We start from the raw sequence: 12,099 nt of genomic DNA, 5'->3' as shown, positions 1-12,099 counted from the left end.
GGCATCAGAAGCCATTGCAGCCTCTTCTCACGTGCTGACCAAGCATGAGATGACGTTATAACAGGAAAAACTCCACTCCAGAGGAGGAGATGTCAGGCCTGGTTGTGGGGTGGAGGGATGAGAGGGACAACATGCATGTCCTTCTGATGGGGGGGATGCCCTGAATGTGCGTGGCCTGCCTGCCCCTCCCAATGAAGCACCATGCTGCATTTCCTGCTCAGTGGCTTTTCACCATTCCAGGGTTTGGTACATATTCTTTGTAAGAGCAGCTGATCAAACAAAACTGGATTTCCAATCACAAGTACAATTAAGTCTTTCTGCATGGAAATCCTCCAGAACCTGTGCCACCCCTGATTTTAGAAGAGCCAATCTGAGGATGCTCTGAACCCAGCTGAGAGGGATTCCATGGCAGGCATCCATGGAGAGCACAGGGGCTGGGAATGCTGGAAGTTTTCAAGAATAGCATCCTGAAAGCACGGCAGGGCTCCATCCGTGCACAGCATCATCAGGAAGAGGGCAGAACTGATGGAGAAGGAAGACTCGCTCACCATATGATGATCGACAAGTCTCGTCTTTATTCCCGAATCGCCAATTATTATACACCTTTTAATTAGCTCATGCATAGTGCAAAATCCCAGCTCACCATTGGCTAATTAGTTATCAGCTATCTATGTGCTGTTTTGGTATAACTACTTACTACTTTCCCAGGCTGTTTGGCTTTACCACCTGTGTCTGTGCATTTCTTCATCCGTGGGCCAAGGACACAGTTTAATTGGAATGGCAACCCCCCTCATTCTCTATCTCGGTCAAATTAATCTCACAGTGACCTTTAGCTCGGAGCTAGCTTGTTACAAAGCTCCCAACATTTCCCCCATTTTCTTTTTGGGCCAGAAGTGTTGTTTTCCAAGCCCTTCCCATCATCTGACTCACTATTCTTTATACGCAATTAAGCAAGCATGGTAATACAGCATTAGCAATACTATTACACCTAATATCCCTATAGCATACATTGCTGCTCTATTCTGCAATACTGCATGATTTACACTTTGTACATCTTGAGACAGCATGTCCAATATCTGTCTGTCTTCTTTGCTTGTTGAATGGTCAACGTTTCTCTTGCTCTTGATAGAGTTACACATTCTTCATTGAAATCCATCTGGACTTTGCACCTGTTAAAACACAAACAAATCCCACGTCCCTGCAGGACTGAAGAATCTTCTCAAAATCCTGGAGGTGAAGATTGGGTCCTGGTTTTATTTTGCAATGTTACATAGAGAAATGTTAAGATAAGAGTAATTAGGAATCAATTTAGATAATACACACAATCAACAACATATACAAGATCAGAAAATTACTAAACACTACAACACTGAACTTTTATCCCAGTGTCTGCGACAGCTGATAAACCTTAAAATGACAGAGAATTGGAGAAATCATGTCCGGATTCATGTTTCCCCCAACTCCTTCTGAAAATAGCTCAGCTATCATAGATGGTCAAATCGCCAAGCCAAAAGAACTTGAATACTATTTGATGCAGAAAACATCTGGGTTGATTGTCAGTCACTCCATCCAAATAGAGCTAGAGCTTGGCCAGAGCCCAAACTCTAATTGGTGAGTGTCACTTAACACATTTTTTAAACAGGACTTTTTAAAAACAACTGTTATAAACAAGAAACCTTAGGGTTACAAACTAATCAAACTATCAAACCATTGAATCTTTCTGAAGTTTCTGTCAAGACAGAGATTTTCCAAACACAGCAAACTTCTTGAATTCTCTGCTGGAGTATTCCTGTAATAATAATTAAAAGAACCACAAAACTGGCAATTTGGATAAAAACTTTCAGAAACATCTAAATAGTTAGGAAATAAAAGACAGGATCTTGAAGAGACACGTGTCTTGCAGGTGATCACACAAAAAAAATAGAAAAACACATGAAACTGGCTGTAAATACTACAACAATACCTTAATAATAATTCTTATCACAAAAATCAGAGAATTCACATAATGTAATCAATTTATCAACAGCAAGTGTTCAAGGAAGTTAAGACAACCCCTTTTCTAAGCATTCATGTAATATTAACAACAATCACTATCAGCATTACTTATAAAAACTAAAAATAACAAAGGTTATAAACTTAATATAAATAATTCTTAAAACTTTGAATCATTGGGGAATCGACTGATGACCCCATAACAGGGTCTGATTGACCTTTTCCAAATGCTCTGTCTTCCAAGACACCTTGGGTAATTGAATCCTTACTAATACTTTCATCTTTACATGACATTTTGTTTCCCTGGGAATAATTTTTTACAATAAAAGCAGTTCCTCTGGCATTTTGTTACACTGAGATTTCTTACTGATTGACAACAATCATTAACTGAAGGATAACAGGCTGGTAAAGCTGGACAGTTTGCATAGATATTTAAAAACAAAACTGAGAAAGATGACAGATAATTTTAAACACAAATAATTTCACTTAAAATAAGGACAGTACAAAAACAATTAGCACATTTACATCCATTTATCTAATGCCATCTCTTAATGAATAGAAGAGAGCAAAGACCATAAAGACTATAGTATACAGAAATATTACAGTTTAAATCTCACATGTAGTCCAAACAGAAACTAGGAAGTTTACTTAGACTCTGCCCCGCTAAAAGTTTGCTCCCGCCTCAGGCAAGGGAAAGGCAATGAAGTCATCAAACTTAAAGCTATCAAACCGAAATACTCAATCACTTTTAGAAAAGCAAACACATTTACAAAAAAACCTGGTAAACTAACTGTAAAGCCTGTGGAACAGTTGGGTGAAATGCCCCGTATAACATCTGCTGCATGATGAAGCACTGTGTGAATTTGCAGAAGTTTTCCATCCTGATCTTGAAGAAAATTCCTGACCTGTTTTTTCTCAGACACTTGTTTGAATTGCTGCGATGGGCTGGCTGCTGTGGTTGCCAGGCAGCTGTGACAGGGCGGTGCCCTGAGGAATGTCTGCCCACGCCCGTCCCCGCCTGCTTGGGCACAGCTTCAGCCTGCGCCACCTCGGGGGTGCGGAAAGGAACGCCCTCGCCCGGACCCGCGCAGCCGTGATCTCCTTTGGGCTCCGCTCTGCCTGGATTTCCGCTCGGGCTGGTTCCCCCTGGCTCTGCGCCAACACCCGCAGCCTGCGGGAGCATGTCCCACACCGCTGGTGCTTTTGTGCTGTTGCAAAAAGTGAAAAAGCCCTCCCAGCTCCAGCTTTCGGGTTTCACGTTACTGGTGCGCGTCCGCCGCCGCTACCACCGGCACTGCGCTTGACGCTGCCGCGTATTCGGCCCCCGCGTCTCGCCTTGGCTGGCCCGGCCCCGGCTGGCACTTCCCTCGCGATCTGTGCTCTTTCCCTACGGACAGCTGCCGTGCGAGTTTTTGTCACCGTGTGTGTCACTGGACCCATGGTGCGCGTAACCGCCGCCAGCACCGAGCATGCCGCCTCCGCAGCGCTCGGTCCGCTCCGCCGCTGCACCGCTGGGACCGCCGCCAGCACCGAGCATGCCGCCGCCACCATACGCGTTCTCGCCGCCGCGTCCGCCCCGGGCTCTCCCGCGGCCCCTGTCGCTTTCCTGGTCCCGAACTTACGCCACTCTGTTAATTCATGTACTATATAAGGATTTTGAGAAACTCCTTGTGCATACTCGTAAGCTAACAACTGTGGGAGCTCTTTCTGCAAGTCTATGTCCTTAATCTGCTGCTTTTTTAAAAAGCAAGTAAATAAATCATATGCTGCTTGCCTTTCCATTTCTAATCAGCGCTGTTGCAAGGCTTTCAGACTCCGGCAGCACGTAGGCTGGGACTATCTATATAGCTCCCAGGGCCGCGAACTCGCAGTGGATCGTTTGCCGTCCCCCCCTTGCTTCAGAGGGACCCGCTCCTACTTCCCGATCCGTGGCAGCCGTGTCCGTCCGTAGTCGTCTTACGGGTTCACGTCGGGGTCAGCCATTTGATGGAGAAGGAAGACTTGTTCACCAGATGATGATCTACATGTCTCGTCTTTATTCCCGAATCACCAATTATTATACACCCTTTAATTAGCTCATGCATAGTGCAAATCCCAGCTCACCATTGGCTAATTAGTTATCAGCTATCAACGTGCTGTTTTGGTGTAACTATCACTACTTTTCCCAAGCTGTTTTGCTTTACCACCTGTTTCTGTGCATTTCTTCATCTGTGGGCCAAGGACACAGTTTAATTGGAATGGCAACTCCCCTCATTCTCTATCTCGGTCAAATTAATCTCACTGTGACCTTTAGCTCGGAGCTAGCTTGTTACAAAGCTCCCAACAACTACTGATATTGCCAATGCATTTTTCTCCACTCCGCTGGCAGCAGAATGCAGGCCACAGTTTGCCTTCACCTGGAGAAGCTCCAAAACATCTGCACTATATTGATGACATCATTGTATGGGGGAAGACGGCAGCAGAAGTGTTTGAGAAAGGAGAGAAAATCATCCAGATTCTCCTGAAAGCTGGCTTTGCCATCAAGAAGAGCAAAGTCAAGGGACCTGCTCAAGAGATCCAGTTTCTGGGAGTGAAGTGGCAAGACGGACGACGTCAGATTCCCACTGATGTCATCAACAAGATCACAGCAATGTCTCCACCATCCAACAAGAAGGAAGCACAAGCTTTCCTAGGTGCCATAGGTTTTTGGAGAATGCACATTCCTGAGTACAGTCAGTTCGTGAGCCCTCTCTATCTAGTCACCCGTAAGAAGAACATTTTCCGCTGGAGCCCTGAGCAGCAAGAAGCCTTCATCCAGATTAAGCAGGAGATCGCTCACGCGGTAGCCCTTGGCCCAGTCAGGACAGGACCAGATGTGAACAATGTGCTCTACTCTGCAGCCGGGAACCATGGTTTGTCCTGGAGCCTGTGGCAGAAGGTGCCTGGGGAGACTCGAGGCTAACCACTAAGATTTTGGAGTCGAAGCTAAAGAGGGTCTGAAGCCAACCATATTCCAACAGAGAAGGAAATTTTAGCAGCCTATGAAGGAGTCCAAGCTGCCTCAGAGGTAATAGGCACCAAAGCACAACTCCTCCTGGCACCCCGACTACCAGTACTGGGGTGGATGTTCAAAGCAAAGGTTCCCTCTACCCACCATGCCACCAGTGCTACATGGAGTAAGTGGATTGCTCTCATAACACAGCGCGCCCGTATTGGAAAGCTGAATTGCCCTGGGATTCTGGAAATAATTACAAACTGGGCAGAAGGTGAAAACTTCAGTCTCACTGATGAAGAGGAACAAGAAGTGACACGTGCTGAAGAAGCTCCTCCATATAACCAACTGCCAGCGGAAGAAACACAATATGCTCTTTTTACAGATGGTTCCTGTCGCATGGTAGGAATGAATCGGAAGTGGAAAGCAGCCGTATGGAGCCCCACACGACAGGTTGCAGAGGCCACTGAAGGAGAAGGTGGATCAAGCCAACTTGCTGAACTCAAAGCTGTTCAACTGGCCCTGGACATTGCTGAAAGAGAGAGGTGGCCAAAGCTCTACCTCTACACTGATTCATGGATGGTAGCCAACGCTCTGTGGGGATGGCTGGAGAGGTGGAAAGAGGCTAATTGGCAGCGTAGAGGAAAAGCAGTTTGGGCTGTTGAAGAGTGGAAAGACATTGCTACCAGGGTAGGAAGGCTACCTGTGAAGGTCTGCCATGTAGATGCCCATGTCCCCAAGAGTAGAGCCAATGAGGAGCACAAAAACAATGAGCAGATAGACCAGGCTGCAAAGATAGGCGTGTCCAAGATAGACCTAGACTGGGAGCACAAGGGAGAGTTATTCCTAGCTCGAGGGGCCCATGATGCCTCAGGTCATCAGGGCAGAGAGATGCCACCTATAAGTGGGCACGAGACTGAGGGGTGGATTTAACCATGGACAGTATTTCTCAGGTTATCCATGACTGTGAGACGTGTGCTGCCATCAAACAGGCCAAGAGGGTGAAGCCCCTATGGTATGGTGGGCGGTGGTCCAAGTACAAGTATGGCGAGGCCTGGCAGATTGACTACATCACACTGCCCCAGACACGCCAAGGCAAGCGCTACGTGCTCACAATGGTAGAAGCCACCACGGGATGGTTGGAGACCTATCCTGTACCTCATGCTACTGCCCGTAACACAATCCTGTGTCTTGAAAAGCAAGTCCAATGGGACTCATTTCAAGAACAGCCTTATCAGCACCTGGACCAGAGAATATGGCATTGAGTGCGTGTACCGTATCCCCTACCATGCACCAGCTTCGGGCAAAGTGGAAAGGTACAATGGGCTGCTAAAAAGCACCTTAAAAGCCTTAGGTGGGGGATCTTTCAAAAATTGGGAGCAGCATCTGGCAAAGGCCACCTGGTTAGTTAATACCCGAGGCTCTACTAACCGAGTGGGCCCTGCCCAATATGCGCCTTTGCACAGTATAGATGGAAACAAAGTCCCAGTGGTACATGTCAGGGGTTTGTTAGGGAAGACAGTTTGGATCAATCCTGCCTCGAGTACAGACAAACCCATTCGCGGGGTTGTTTTTGCTCAGGGACCAGGTTGCACATGGTGGATAATGCAAAAAGATGGAAGAACACGATGTGTACCTCAGGGAGATCTGATTGTTGGGTGAGAACCATGTATAAATATCACTGTTTGCTGAATGTTGCCACCATTGTCTGTGTATAGCTGTATATTAGATGTATAATGTATGTGTTTGTAGACTTAAAATATATATTAGTTTTAGTAGTAAGGTGACGATATGGGGATAAGGGGTGGAATGTCCTGTGTTGACTATATGACACTTTAATCCCCAATCGTCTTGTTCTGTTTATACTGAAGAATAATTTTTACACCTTTAAGACTCTCTTCCAGACAGTGAGGAGGGGAGGGAAGAAGCGCGCAGTTTGTTTTCAGACTGCTCTCAGTCCTCCACATTCCTGCTCCTGGACTGTGTTGTCTGTGGATGGACAGACAGCCGGACAGAGCTCCTTTTTTCCCTTTTTCTTGCTTTTACTTAGTTTTAGCTAGCTGAGGCAAGGAAGTTCTCCGGATTGTGATTTTTTCCTTTTTTCTTGGACCTGTTCAAGCCTGCTCTGCACTGAACACCCAGAAGAGCACCGGCAGCTCCACCTGTGGCCCCCCTGGCTGGGCCTGGGCAGCAGCATTTCCAGCACCAGAGAGACTGATCAAAGACTGAGTGAGCCAAGCTGCAACCCGGGGAGGGGACTGTTCTGAGTTTGCTTTCCTTGGATCAGTGAGAAGTTTTATTGCTTAATATTGTTTGGTTTCTATTGTTTAATAAACAGGTTTCTTTCCATTTTGCTGCAAGGAGATATTTTCTCCCGAACTGGTTGGAGGGGGGAGGGGCAATTGAATCTGCTTTTGTAGAGAAGCCCCTTTGGGGGTTATCTCCCAAACTTGCCCTAAACCAGGACAAATACAGTTAGTGGTGCCCAACGCGTGGCTTGAGAAAATGGAAAAAAACCTTTTATTGATTGCAGGTGTCCCTGTCTGTGATGTCCACTGTTCCTGGAAGAAAAGCAAGTGCCACGGTCACTCCAGTCAGGCACAGAGGGTTCTTGCATGTGCCCCCAGGCTGGCAGACACTGGCACAGCAGCAGGACTCTGCTACCAGAACTGAGCCTGGCTGGGTCTGGGATGGAGCTTGTGCGGAGCAAAGCAGGCACAGGACAGGCTGTGGATGGCCACCAGAATCCAGTGTCCTGGGTACAATGTCCCTGAGCAGGGAGCACCCAGCCCAGCCCCAGCCTGGCAGCAGGAGACCCACTCTGCCTGTCCTGCTGCTGGCATTGCTCTTCATGCCAAGATCATGGCCTCTTCCTCACCTTTTCAATCAATGTCCATGTCCTCAATGGACTCTTCCATATCAACATCCATCTCCTCTTCCTCATCCACATCCACGTCCATCTCTTCCTCTCCAGAGTCTTCTCCGTCAATTTCCATCTCCTCATCCATATCAATCTTTGTATCCACCTCCATCTCCTCCTCTCCGTCTGGGACAGCCTGCAGAGGTAGCAAAACCTCAGAGTGGGCTCCCTGTCCCACTCCATCCCCACAGAGCTCCAGCCCACCCGGGCAGGTGGGGGGTGTCCACCTCCATGGAATGGCACCATACCTTCCTCAGGACAAATGGGAGCATCCTGCAGGGCTGGATGATGAAATCCAGGCACTCAGGAGCTGTCAGGAATGATCGGGGTATCGGGGGGATAAGAAGAGTGAAAGGCGAGGGCAGGAGCAAGGTGCAGAGCGTGTCAACACAGCGGCCAAGGGTTGTGTTGTGCCCTTTGCTGGGCGCTGGACGTTCCAGCTGGAGCCTGGGCTGTGACATCACAGTTCCCAGGCTCCATCTGAAGTGGACAGTGGAGACCATGGAATGATGGAGTCCCTGAATGGTTGGGCTTGGAAGGGAGCCTGAAGAACAACATCTTGTTCCAAGCTGAGCAATCTTCCCCCAGAGCAGGCTGCTCAGAGTCCTGTTCCCAAGGATGGGGCATGCACAGCCTCTCTGCACAGCCTGGGCCAGTGCCCCACCACCCCCAGTGGAAAAGAGCAGCTTCCTTAGATGCAGCTTCAATCAACCTGCTGCAGCTGAAAGCCATCCCCCCTTGTCCTGTCAGCACAGGCCCTGCTGAACACTCTGTCCCCTTCTTTCCTGTGGGAGCCTTCCAGTCCTGCACAGCCACAGGGAGGCCTCCCAGTGTCTCCTCTCTCCAGGCTGAGCATCCCCAGCCCCACTTGCCCAGCAGTCAGTCACATCAGGGCCAGTCCAGGCTGAAGGGTAGCAAATAGCATCAGGAACTGAGAGATGCAAGCTTTAGACCCAGGTTTGTCTCTAAATGTACAAAATTAATAACAGTGGATGGGAAGATGGTGGGACACTGGTTCTGTTCTAACTGGTGATTTATTTTTCTTCTTTTCTGTCATGCTGCCCCAGGTTTTTCTGTTTGAAAGGAAGCTTGGCACAATGTCCATTGTCTTCTCCATTTGTGAAACACCAAGCAGAGTCTGGGCAGGCTGATGATGCAGAGCAAAACCTGAAAATATACTAGTGATCCTGAGCCTAGGGGATGCAGCTAAACCCAGCCAAAAGGAATTTCTGAAAAGATGATCCTGGTTTACATTATCTTGAGTTTGGCTTTGCCAACTTCACCAGTCATTTATGAAAAAGCAAACAAAAAACTCAAGCCAAATCAGACATAAACCCAAACAAACAAACAAACAAACAAACAAACCCATGCAGCAAACCAATCAAACAACTAGATAAAAAACCCCAAATAAAACCAAAGGGAATGAAGAGTTAGTACTAGTTGTGAGGATAGCACAGCAGGCAAATGGCTGCTTCCCACAGGATCATCATCAAAAGCCACATAGAACAGCTGCTCCAAAATATACCCAAGAGGAGAAAAAGAAAAAGTGATCCATGGCAACTTTGGGGGCAGCTCCACATTCAGGTGAAGGATGAGCACGCAGTGGTACAGATCCAGCATTGCCCACCCTCCAGGCTGCTCTTTGCTGCTGATGAAAGCCCCTTGCAGGACTGTGGCCCCTCTCAGTGCAGTGTCACTCACTCCCAGAGCTCTCAGCTGAGCCACTGGCATTTGCAGAGTGACATGCAGCCACAATCCTGCTGCCTGCTGAGCACCTGTGGAAGATCCTGAGCATCTTCATGCCTAGCAGCACAAAACAGCTCAGGATTTCTCTGAACTGCTTTTTAGGAGAGGTTTCCATATCCCCGTGAGATCTGTTCATCCCTCAACACGTCTGACTTGGTGTACAATGATGCATTTGGGTTCCTCCCTTCCTCCTGTGTGCCAGTGAGAAACCATCCATGGGAATGGAGGATGTTGTGTGCAGGGCAATGTACTCCTGGCTTGCCATTTTGCTTCACTGTCACTCAGCTGAACATGGTCCTTGTCTAAGAAGGACTTCGAAGAAATGTGTAGGAATTTTGGCTCTGAGAGGAGCAGAAAGCATATTTTCTAGACCACATTTCCAGCAGATGCCGTTTCCCTGGCAGAACAGTGATTGCCACTCATCTTCCTGGGAAGAATGTCAAGACCCATTCAGAGATCCCAGGTTCAGCTGGCCTTTGGCTTTGTCTACCTCATTTCACACATCCACTTTCAAGGGCCATTAGAAGAGGCACATGTCTGCCTTGCTACCCAGAAGTGCTGTAGTTATTCCCAGGAAAAAAAAAAAAAAAAAAAAACAAACAAAAATTGGCTGTCCTGTGGTGTGGTAGAAATCCCATCACAACTGTGACTCTGTGAGCAAAGACAACCGGTGCTTTTTGGGGCTGTAACAGCTGAGAGTGTGGCAGAGCAGGTTTGATATTCTTTTTAGACTCCTGAAAACATTGTTCCCAAAACAATCTTTCTCTCCTGTCTTTTGTCATCAACTGTGGAACAGAGGAAATGGAAGGGATCAGAGGTTTGTTTAAATTTGCGCTTATTTTTAATTCTTCAAATAGTGTCAGCTCGATGCACGATACTTTAGAAATTGGATGAGTAGCACCTATTTCATCCCAGCGAGAGGTGGGATTGAAGACTTCCAACAACAGAAACACTGGATGTGCAAGAGCTCAGTTTTCCACCCCTCACACAAGTAACTTGTACTATTTTCAGCAGCCTCAGCCAGATCGATTAAAATACTGCTCCAAACAACAATAGAATGAAAATGTTCCACCAAATGGGGAAAAGGAAGAAAAGTGGGCCGCAGCCCTTTCTTCAGAGATTGTGTTGATTTTGCCAAGTCAGATGCAAACAAGGTTTGCCATATTTCCTTCCTAGAAAAATGCAGCTCTTGAATAGAAATCTATCTCTGAGGCTGCTAAGTTGGGTGCGATTTTAGAGCTGGGAGGAGCAAAACAGGTTCCAGAGAAGCTGTGGTTGTGTCACCTTTGGAAGTGTTCAGGGCCAGGTTGGATGGGGCTTGGAGCAACCTTGTTAGCGGAAGGTGTCCTGAGCCTGGTGAGTCCCTGAAAAGAAACTTTTGGTTTTCCTGAAATGCTGCCTTTGCAAGGGGAGGTCACAACTACCCCACCTAATTTGAAATGCCCTGAGCAGAACCCAACTGTTTTTTCTCGCAGGTGAGGAGGGATTTTCACTTGTATTTTATGGAGGATTTTGACAGGGCAGAGCAAGAGCAGCTGAATGGGTTTGACAGGCAAAGAGGGCCAGTGTGGCAGCAGCTTAATTCCATGGAGCTTTTCCTTCTGTGATCCTGTACAACCTGAGGCAGCACTCTGGGGCTCTTGAACCTGGCAGTTGGGCAAGTTAATCATTGGAACAAGTGATAAATTAACCTGATCCACTCTCTTGAGCATGGGTGTGATGAGCCTTAAGTAAACCTGTGAGCACTTGTCAGGATGGGAGCTTGTTCTTTGCCAGGGAGGAGGGAGAAAATATTGCTTGTAGTAAATAAAGCAACTCTGCTTCCCCAGGAAGATGAAAAGAAGCAATTAAACATTTGAATGCTGCATGGAATAATTTGCACAAGGCTATATCTTGTCTGCTATGCAGGAATGTTCTCAATAAACCCTGCTTCTCCTGATCGTTATTTTTCTGGGTTTCCACCACATGATACAAGAGACTCTCAATAGACCCTTGTCTCCCCACACCCAGCGCCGCAGCCTCCCCCAGAGGATGTTCCATGAGATCGACCCCAGAGCCTGACACGGGGACGGGGGGCCGAGGCCCTGGGGGGTGGGACAGGGGGACAGGGACCCCCGGCAGCATCCCTGTATCCCCCAGGGCCAGAGCCTGGGCAGGGCTCCTTCATCCTGTTACAAACGAGGGCTTGGGAGCACTGAAAAAATCCCAGGAAAGATATCAGCAAAAAACATATTTGATATTAAGTGACAGCACCACAAAAATTCCTCGGCAAGAGTCACTCTGCTCCTGACTGGATACTTCAGGCACACCGAGAAAACAATCCAACAACAAAACCATACCATACCAAACCAAACCCAGGCAATCAAACCAGAAATGAGTAACAAATCCGATGGAAAATGTGGTTTTCAATCCTGTGGAAAAGGACTGTCCCTCTTGGCCAGGTGATCATTGCCAAAATTGAAGTTTCACC

General features: G+C 47.5%; 2 long non-coding RNA genes across 3 annotated transcripts; one reads left to right on the top strand and one right to left on the bottom strand.

Moving 5' to 3' along the window:
- Positions 1-574: 574 nt before the first annotated feature.
- LOC135278373 (uncharacterized) lies at positions 575-8,280 on the bottom strand. 2 transcript variants are annotated; one of them, XR_010345887.1, is made up of 3 exons: positions 8,132-8,280; positions 7,842-8,019; positions 575-1,169 (listed from the first exon to the last, which is right to left on the bottom strand). It is a non-coding gene; the product is annotated as an uncharacterized LOC135278373 (long non-coding RNA). The 2 variants fall into 2 exon arrangements; XR_010345888.1 differs by lacking the exon at positions 575-1,169 and adding an exon at positions 7,461-7,524.
- LOC135278377 (uncharacterized) lies at positions 8,151-11,472 on the top strand. Its single transcript, XR_010345891.1, has 2 exons — positions 8,151-8,840; positions 8,951-11,472. It is a non-coding gene; the product is annotated as an uncharacterized LOC135278377 (long non-coding RNA).
- The last annotated feature ends 627 nt before the right edge of the window (positions 11,473-12,099 follow it).

This window comes from Passer domesticus, chromosome 11 (assembly GCF_036417665.1).
Source record: "Passer domesticus isolate bPasDom1 chromosome 11, bPasDom1.hap1, whole genome shotgun sequence".
Lineage (NCBI taxonomy): Eukaryota > Metazoa > Chordata > Aves > Passeriformes > Passeridae > Passer > Passer domesticus.
This window is presented reverse-complemented; position numbering and strand designations above follow the sequence as displayed.